Raw genomic sequence first — 10,146 nt, forward strand, 5'->3', positions numbered from 1 at the left:
GAGAGAGAGAGAGAGAGAGAGAGAGAGAGAGAGAGAGAGAGAGAGAGAGAGAGAGAGAGAGAGAGAATGAGAGATATGAGTCCAGGGACCAGGAATGTAGATTTCAGTGCCTCCTCAAGCACAATGGGCAGTTTCGATTGTAGGCTTTGACAAGATGCTCAGCCTATCATAGGCAGCAGGGACACCACTGGGGAAAGGAGGAAAGATAGAAGGGCAGAACAGGGTAACCAGTAATCTCAGAGGGAAGCTGTCAATCAGTCAGAACATAGCCCTGCCACCCATAAGCCACTTTGGAAAGAAGGGACGGGCACAGATGGGCAGAGTTCCTGTTCAGTTGCCTCAAGTCAAGGAGCAGGGTCCAGGGAGTGAGGCCCTGTGCATACTTGAGAGTGCTAACACTGAGCCTTGCCCACAGTCCCTCATCAGCCAGACTCCAAGCCAGCTTCCAGGGACAGTGGCTTTAGTAGCAACTCCTGCCTAGAGGATAATAAAAAGTGTGGAATCTGGGCTGGCAGGATGGCCTCATGGGTAAGGGGCTGCCAGCCCATCCTGATGTCCTGAGCTGCATGGCAGAAGAGGAGGGAGAGGACTGTGTCCAAGCTGTCCCGACTTCACACATGCACCACAGAACATGGTAGGAACCTTCCTACACCAGATTTAAATATATATATAATAAAAAGAATCAAATACGCACTTGTCCCACAGGCAGAACACTAGCTGGGCACACACACCCTCCACTGAGCACAGCTCCATTCACCACTTACCATTTCAAGCCTGTGTACCCCAGGGCTTCCGAAGTCAAATAGCTATAGAGAAATCATTATCCTGACTGTGTCCCAACTTTATTAATACAAAAACATGGTGAACCAATTACAGCTACCTGCTGAGTCAGCACACAGATCACAGGGGTTGCCTGATACTCAGATAAGGCACAACTCTAGTTATAAAAGTGTTTTTCTAAAATAAAGCTATTTTTCATTTCACAACCCTGTCATTACATTTTACAAAGGAAACTGGGGCCTAAACTGAATCAAGATGCAAAAAAGTAGGTTTACAGTCTACAGTTCATAGTCTACCCAACTTGACCAATTAATGTGATACTTGAAATATCATACAAAAGGCTACATGTGGTGGCTCAGTGATAAAAGCCTTTGTCTATTCTGGATTCTGTGTCCAACACACCAAAAAACACAACAGCATAAACTCCCAAACAAATGGTTTTTGGTTTTGTTTGTTTTTTTTGTTTTGTTTTGTTTTGGTTTTTTTTTTGTTTTTGTTTTTGTTTTTCAAGATAAGGTTTCTCTGTGTAGCCTTGGCTATCATGGAACTTTCCTCTGTAAACCAGCCTAGCTTTGAACTCAGAACTGCCTGCCGCTATCTCCAGAATGCTGGGATTAAAGGTGTTTGCCAGGACCACTTGGCTAACAAGTGTAATTTTTTTTTCTTGGTTCTTCGAGACAGGGTTTCTCTGTGTAGCCCTGGCTGTCCTGGAACTCACTTTTATAGACCAGGCTGGCCTCGAACTCAGAAATCCACCTGCCTCTGACTCCCAAGTGCTGGGATTAAAGGCGTGCGCCACCACACCTGGCAACAAGTGTAATTTTTAAGAGATACTTTCAAGCTGGGTATGATGGCATATATACCAAACCTTTCTCCAGGCTAATAACTTGTCCAAGTCAGGAATGCAGATATAGTCAAGTCCCTTGACGTATGCTAGACCTTCTTGAGAACCCCCATCCGAGCAAAGCCTGGCATCACAGGGACTGGCTCCAGCGCCTGCCTGGAGTCAGCTGGCAAACTGCCCCTCCAGGTGCCCTCCCTATCCCTAGGCCCTGGCTTCCCCCTCAGATGCCAGCCTGGCCTCATCCCCAGGGACAGAGGGAAAGCTGTGAGAAGGTTTACACGTCAGAACACCTGGCCTTCCCTCACCACGCCTGAGTGGCTTCTCAGAGCTCATGGTGGTCCCCTCAAGCTTCCACGGCAGCAACTGGCCTGATAAACTAGCTATAGCTTACAGTCGGAACTCCAAATTCAAGGATGGCCCTCCCTGTGTGGACAGTAAGGGATAAAGAGACCTTCACTCACAACGATGGTGAAAAGAAGTTGGCCAAGCTCAGTTATCAAAGACACAAATTAAAACCTCTTTATCGTTTCTCTCGTTTCTCTCTCTCTCTCTCTCTCTCTCTCTCTCTCTCTCTCTCTCTCTCACACACACACACACACACACACACACACACACAATTTATCTAGATATCTATCTATCACTACACTGTAGGTAACTGTCTTCCGACACACAAGAGGACATCAGATCTCATTAGGGATGGTTATAAGCCACCATGTGGTTGCTGGGATTTGAAATCAGGACCTCTGGAAGAGCAGTCAGTGCTCTTACCAACTGAGCCATCTCGCCAGTCCTGCTCTCACACACTCTTAACACATTAACACACCACGGGATAGGCCAAAATTTAAAAAGAAACAAAAATTTCAATGTTAGCAACATCAGAATACTTTCTTAGCACAAGAAGTAAACTGGTGCAGCTGGTGTAGTAAGCTGGCCCAGTGGGTAAGAGCACTTGTCACAAAAGCCTGACATCCTGTGTTTGAACTCTGGAACATAATTACAGGTTGAAGAGAATCAACTTCTGAAAGTTGTCCTGACTTCCTCAGGTGCCTGCCATGGCACACACAATATACACCTACAATTGGAAAGTGAGGACCAGTAGATGGTTCAGGAGGTAAAGGGGCTTGCTGCCAAGCCCAAGACCCGAGTTCAACCCCTGGGTCCCACAAAGTGGAAAGAGAGACCTGACTCCTTCCTGCTAGTGTCCTGTGACCAAGACACATCATGACATATATTTACCCACACACATGCACACACACTCACAAAAGAAAGTGTGATCAATTTTTTGGGGGGGGGGGTTGAGGCAGGGTTTCACTGTATAGCCCTGGCTGTCCTGGAACTCACTCTGTAGACCAGGCTGGCCTTGAACTCAGAAATCTGCCTGCCTCTGCCTCCCGAGTGCTGGGATTAAAGGCATGTGCCACCACACCCGGCTCCAATTTTTTTTCTTAATTGAAAATTTTAATAAACCACTTTGGAAGTTGGTTTGACAACATTTACTAACAAGCAGCATATTCCCACCCTAGGGCTCGGCAATTACATAGAATACTTGCATAGTAACTGAATGAAATATGCAAAAATGTTCGAAACAGTTTCCTTCCAATAACCCCAAACCCAAGCCAATTACTTCGCTCAATGGAATGTGGTATCTCAGGGTGGAGATAGTTCCTTCGGCAACACAGGGAAAACCTGGAGCTCACTATGTAAAATGTATATAGCCAAAGAGGACCTTAAACTACCCATCCTCCCGTCTCCACCACCCCAGTGCATTGAGGACTTACACACACCACCATGCCTGGTGGGTACCAATCTGGGATGGAGCCCCGAGTTTTGTATATGCTGGACAAGCACCCTACCTACTGAACACCAGCCCCATAGAACTTTTCACAAAGTGGGTGAACAGTAAGCCTTTACAATGTGTGAGGCCCAGAGGTAATGTTACAATTCAAATACCAACTGTGCCCACGAGGTCCCAAACCCCCAGACAACCAGGGAGCGCTATGTGCTAATAAAGTTTAGAAGCACACCGCCTCGTGTGCTGCTCCCAGGAGCAGAAGCGACTATCAGATGCTGGTTTCTTCTCCCAACTTAAAAATGGAATAATCATTCGGAAGTTAATTTACTGTCCCTATGGAGATAAGCTGAAAGGGGTGGGGGTGTGGCTCAGTGAGGAGAGCGTTGGCCTAGCATGCAGGGAGCCCTAGGGTCTACCCAGAACCACATAAGCCACAAGTGCAGAATCTCAGCACTGAAGGGGCTGTGGGAAACAGGAGAACCAGGAGGTGAAAGTTATCCTTGATTATACTGGGAGTTCTAGGCCAGCCTGGGCTACAAACCCAAGTCAACCAACCAAAGCTATAACCAAACCAAACCAACCCACAGATGGCCGCTTGGCAATCCCCTTGAAGGACTATGTTACAGTTACAGCTTCAGTCAGAAGTACAGACAGTACTGGGGACTTAGCTCTGTACCAGGAATCCCCAGTAGCAGAAATCAGAAAGACAAAGTTACAACCTTCGGTACACAGGGGAGAAGCTGGGGCACAGGGCACACCCCAGAACTGGGTTGCTCTACATCTCCAGCACTGACCCCAATGTCTTCTTACTCACTTCAAGTGAGACCCTCCTTCCTACTTGCACAGGGCTGTCCTGCCATCACCTGGGCCACGGCCATGCCCCTTCCCCCACTTCTAGCCCTGGAGAAGAGCAGCCATGATTGCTCGGGGAGTGGCCCACCTTTTGGAAGACACAAGCCGCAGCAGCGTCTGGGCGCAAGCAGCAAAGAGTGGCTTAGTCTGACAACAGCGGTGAGTAGATATAAGGGCTGGCCATCAAACAAGAGGATAAGGGCTGGCCATCAAACAAGAGGGCTTCCACCTGATGGTTCCTTTCTCCAGTGACCCTCAATCAACCCCAGCAGAGGAGACAAAAGCAGTCACCAATCATTGAGAGTACCTGGCACAGAGAGGGCCATGCTTTCCAATCAGGGTATTCGAGATGTTTCTAGAAGTTTCCTCCACTGTTTTCCTCCACTGTCCCAGTCTTAGATTGGGAACCCTGAGTCACAGGAACAAACGGAGATAGGATGGAAACTGGGGGTGTAGATCCTTTGAAGGAGGACTTGCGAAGGATACCCAAGGCACGTGTTCCCCCAAGCACTGATTAGTGGTGTGTCACCCCAACACTGAGGAGGTGGAGACAGGCAGGTACAATGGGAGGGCATTCTCCCTTACATAGTGAGCTTGAGGTCAGCCTGGGCTACATGAGAGCCTTGGCGTGGGGTGGGGGGTTGGGGGCTGATGAACTGGGGGCAGGGGACACAACGAGCCAAGCTAAATGTGGCAGTCCTCCTAGCACTTAGGAGGCTGAGCAGGAGGATTACAGGTTCAAGGCCAGCCAGCCTTAACAACACAGCAAGGGTGTTTTGGTTTTTTGTTTTTAAGGAGAAAACAGCTGTGCACTGTCAGGTGGCCTGCCCGACATTGCTCTGCCGTGAAAGGCTGGAGGCAATCTTACACCACACGTGGCTGCTGTCGATGAATCACAGGAGACAAACTTCCTGACCCTCCTGCTTCCATCTCCCGTGGGATGTCAGGGGTCCACGCCTCTCCGTTTATTTATTCAACTTTCTAAAAAGATTGATTTATTTTTATTCTATGTATATGAGGGTTTACCTGTCTGCATACACATGCCTTGTGCCCACAGGGGCCAGAAGGCAGCATCAGAGCCCCTAGAACCGAAGATACAAATGGTTGTGAGCCACCACGTGGGTGCTGGGAACCAAAGCTGGTTTGTCTATAAGAGCAGCAAGTGCTCTTAACCATCTCTCTGGCCCCCAAACTTTAAAAAGAGTGCATTTATTTCTCACATGTGAGAAGTGTGAGTCACATGTGCCATGGAGCACGTGGGAAGGTTAGAGAACAATTTGGGGAGCTGGTTATCTCCATCCACCATGAAGAACCAAACGTAAGTCCTCCTTGGTGGCTAGCTGTTTTACCACCCAGACTGCCACATGCTAGGTTTACTCAGTGCTGGGGATCGAAGCCAGCGCCTTGTACATTCAAGGCAAACTCTCTACCAACTGAGCCCTCTAACTGTCCTGCCTCCACCTGCCAAGACCTGGGCTTACAGGTATGTGACCGCATGTCCAGCTCTATTTCCCCTTCATAAGAAGTCCACATAGGGGGCTTTCAACTTTGATGCTTTAAAAAAAATTTTTTTTAATTGGGACCAGAGTGGTGACACACGCCTTTAATCCCAGCACTCCAGAGGCAGGCAGATCTCTGTGAGTTCAGGACCAGCCTGGTCTACACAGAGAGCTCAGGATAGCCAGGATTACACAGAGACCCTGTTTCACAGAACAAACAAACACTATTTTAACTAAGTTATCGATCGTGCCTGGGGACACGGGGATCAGAGGACACCCCACCACAGTCAATTCTTCCTTTCTAGCATGTGGGTTCTGAGAATGGAACAAGGCTATCCGCCTTGGTGGCAAGTGCCCCAACTATGACGTTGGTATTGTGGTTAAGCTTATTTTCCCCCCAGTGTTGGCTATCCTTTAGAGAAATAAAACAAAATGTTGACAAGTTATTTCATTTCTCATGTTTTGTTTTGTTGGTTTTTTTTTTTTTTCTCTTCTAAATAATGAGTGAGAATATGCCGAAGCTGGTGAGAATGGGCTGAGTCACACCGGAAGTTGCACCGTCAAGAGATCTCACCGCAGGACCCTTCATAATTATGAATCAGGAAATAGCAGCTCCGAAGGAGAGAAGGCAGACGAGCGACACACAGACACTGGCTCGGCTGAGAGCTCAGAAGAAATTGTTTTTTTCTGGTGTAGGGGATCACAAAGGATAACAACAGCACACATGACCAGTGAGTTCTAGGCCAGCCTGGGCTACAGATTAATAGTCCGTCTCCAGCACGAAATTTAAAAAGTTAACTAACTACAATTTAAAATTCAGTCTTTGCTTTGTGCTGACAGCACTTTAAGCATGGATGAATCGCGCTGCTCAGGACTAAAGAATGCTTGCCTGGATTATTTCATGTGTACGAGTGCTTTGCCAGCGTGGGTAGCATGTGCGTGCTTGGTGTTGTGGAGGTCAGAAGTTGCCAGATTCTATGGAACTGGAGTTACAAACGTTTGTGAAGCTCATGTAGGTGCTAGGAACCAAAAACTAGGTCCTCTGAAGCTCCCCCAGAGCTGTCACCCCATGCTAGCGATGGACCGTGCGGCCTTGGGTATGCTCGGCCAGAGCTGTGTCACGGAACCATACCCCAGCCCAAGGCCAATTACAGGTGCGCTGAAGACACTTTTGGAGACCATGGATTTTTTTTTTTTTTTTTTTTTAAAGATTTATTTATTAATTATATATTATTTATTATATATGTAAGTACACTGTAGCTATCTTCAGACACTCCAGAAGAGACCTTCAGATCTTGTTACGGATGGTTGTGAGCCACCATGTGGTTGCTGGGATTTGAACTCTGGACCTTCGGAAGAGCAGTCGGGTGCTCTTACCCACTGAGCCATCTCACCAGCCCGACCATGGATTTTTAAATTCAAAAGTGTTTGACATCCTCATTTGTTCACTGTGTGTGTACACAGGAACATGTGTCACAATACACACTGAAGTCAGAGAGCCTGCGGAGGTCGGTTCTCTTCTTCCACCCTGAGGCTCATGGGACTGATGCCGACCATCTTTACCTAAGGAGCCATCCTGCACCATGAAGTTTTATTCAGTAATTAATTTCTTAGTTTACTTATCTTGTTGTTTTTTTTTTTCCAAAACAGGGACCCTCTGTGTAGCCTTGGAGCACCTGGGTGGACCACGCTGGCCTTGAAGACCTGCCTGCCTCTGCCTCCTGAGTCCTGGGTTTATAGACATGAGCCACATGGGTGATTGGTACTGTGGAGCCCAGAAGAAGGTAGTGGATTTCTTGGGACTGGAGTAACTGGCAGTTGTGAGCTATCATATGGGTACTGGGAATCATACCCAGGTCCTCTGAAAGAGCCGCCTGTGCTCTTAATCACTGAGCCATCTCTCCAGCCTTTGTTTGTTTGTTTGTTTGTTTTTTAATTATTGGGAATGTCTGGTGAAATCCATGTCCCTAGGTCAACTCAGACCCCCTTGGTGTAAAACTCTCCTAGCAAGAGCTTAAGAATGTACATTTGTTTTGTTTTGAGACATGGTCTCATGTAGCTCAGGGTAGCCTTGAACTCATTGTGTAGCTGAGGCTGACCTTGACCTACTTATCCTCTTACCTCCAGTCCCTGAGTTCAGAGATGAGAGGTGTAGGCCAACATGGCTGTCTTTTACAGTGCTGGGATGGAGTGCAGGACTTTAGGTGTGCCAGCGAGCACTCTGCCAACTGAGCCAGCTGATCTAGACTCAGAACAACAAGTACCATGTTAACCCATTGAGCCGCCACCCAGCCCCGGCTGCTCATGTTCTAATGGAGAGACAGGTGATGAGCAAAGGAGCCATGATGAAGATGTAGTCAGGGCGTGCTTCTCAGAGGAGGGGGCACTTAACCAGGGCCTAAATAGAGAAAACGTGGGTATTTGGGGAAAAAAATTAGTTTGAGGTCAGTATGTTAAACTCACTGTGTGTGTGTATGTGTGTGTGTGTGTGTGTGTGTGTGTGTGTGTGTAGCTAGTATGTGCAAAAGCCCTAGGCTTGATTCCAAGCACTAGATAGAGACCGTTGGTGAAGATTCTCGCTGGAGGCTGGAGGCAAGAGGCCCAACCAACACACAAAGGCAGCCAATGGAAGGAAACACAGCAAGTCACAGGCCTATGCCACCTGAAGGCTGCGTGCATCTTACGTTAGCTGTGAATGTGGACCAACACAAAATCAGAGACAACTCAGGGGTTAAGAGAACCTACTGCTATCACCAAGGACATGGGTTCGGTTCCCAGCACCCATACCAGGCAGCTCACAACCACCTCCAGCTGCCGTTCCCACCAGATTCCGTTCCTCTGACTTCCTGGGCACCTACCCTCACATGCACACACGTACACGCGTGCACACACACTTAAAACTTTAAAAAGAATAATTCTCAAAAAAAAAATCAAACAATTAAAACAGATTTTATTTTGGGTTTTTGTTTGTTTGTTTGTTTATGTGCGTGTTTTAATTTGTTGGCTTGACGCTAGTGCATGGACTCTGTCAACTGCCTATTGCAGTATCCAAAGGTTAGAGACGTCTGCGAGAGGACAGAGGCCACAGGCCTTCACCCTACTGGAATTTCCCTTCTCTGGACAATTCAGAAATGACCACTGTTGGGTAACTTGAACCCTGTCTGGGACTAGGATTGTGTTGGAGGCCAGACTGGAAAGACCCCATGTGTGTGTGTCTACGATAGCTGAATTCACAGATGCAAGTGCTTGTGTAGAGGTGGAGTTCAGGTATCCTGCTCTTTCCCTCCCTCTATTTACTGAAGCAGGGTCTTTCTTGGTCTGCACGTGCTAGCTTGCCAACCCCCCCCCCCATCCCCACACAGAGGTTGCTTGCCTCTACTTCCCCAGTGCAGAGACTGCACCAGCTTTTACAATATCATGTGGTTCCTACAGATGCAACTCTGGTCCTCACACTTTCACAGCAGGAGTGGAGTGGGGGTTGGGGATGCTCAGCTGATGGAGCAGTGGCCTAGCATGCAGGGAGCCCTGAGTTCCATCCTTAGTAGAACATAAACCTAGCTTGGTGGTATAACTCCAGAACTTTGGAGGTGAAAGTGGGTGGAACCTAGAGGATCCTAAGTTCAAGGTCATCCCCAACTACTACATAGTGAATTTGAAGCCAACCTGAAATAGGTAAAACTCTGTGTGTATTGACATTCTAGGTTGAATCCCCAGTAACTGGGGAGGAGTGGGAAACATGAAAAGGGGCTGGAGAGATGGTTCCATGGTTAGGAGCACTTCCTGCTCTTCTGGAAGGCCTGTGTTCTGTTCCTAGCATGCACAACAGGCCAATTACAACCGCCTACAACCCCAGCACCATAGAATCCAATGCCCTTGGCCTGCTCAGGCACTACATGCACAGGCATACCAAAATCATACAGAGAGGGAGGGAGGGAGGGAGGGAGGGAGGGAGGGAGGGAGAGAGAGAGAGAGGTACACACACAAAATCTAAAGTAAAATAAAGATATCGATGGTGGTCCCTGAATTTGGGGAATAGTGACCCTGTAGGGGTGTCTGGGCTTGCTTGTCCCTCGAAGACCACCTCTCCAACTCTCTAACTCCAGCATCCATACTGTGCACAGACTTGGGATGGAGAAGAGTGGAAACTCACCTGCTAAGGTGTATCTTTGAAGGAAAACATGGTGGCCCTGGGCCTAATGAGTCACTGTGAGGAGCCAGACAGCCTCCCAGCAGGCCAGGGGAAAGGTCAAGGTTGGCCAGTTATTTCCCAGAAGCCACAGCATGCAATTCCAGCTCAGACAGAGCTAAGAGTGAGGAAGTGGGTGGGGGATGGCTGGGGGCCCTGGTAGGCCACGAATGGTCAGAAATGCCTGCCTTCA

The sequence above is a fragment of the Mus pahari genome, chromosome 10 (assembly GCF_900095145.1).
Source record: "Mus pahari chromosome 10, PAHARI_EIJ_v1.1, whole genome shotgun sequence".
Lineage (NCBI taxonomy): Eukaryota > Metazoa > Chordata > Mammalia > Rodentia > Muridae > Mus > Mus pahari.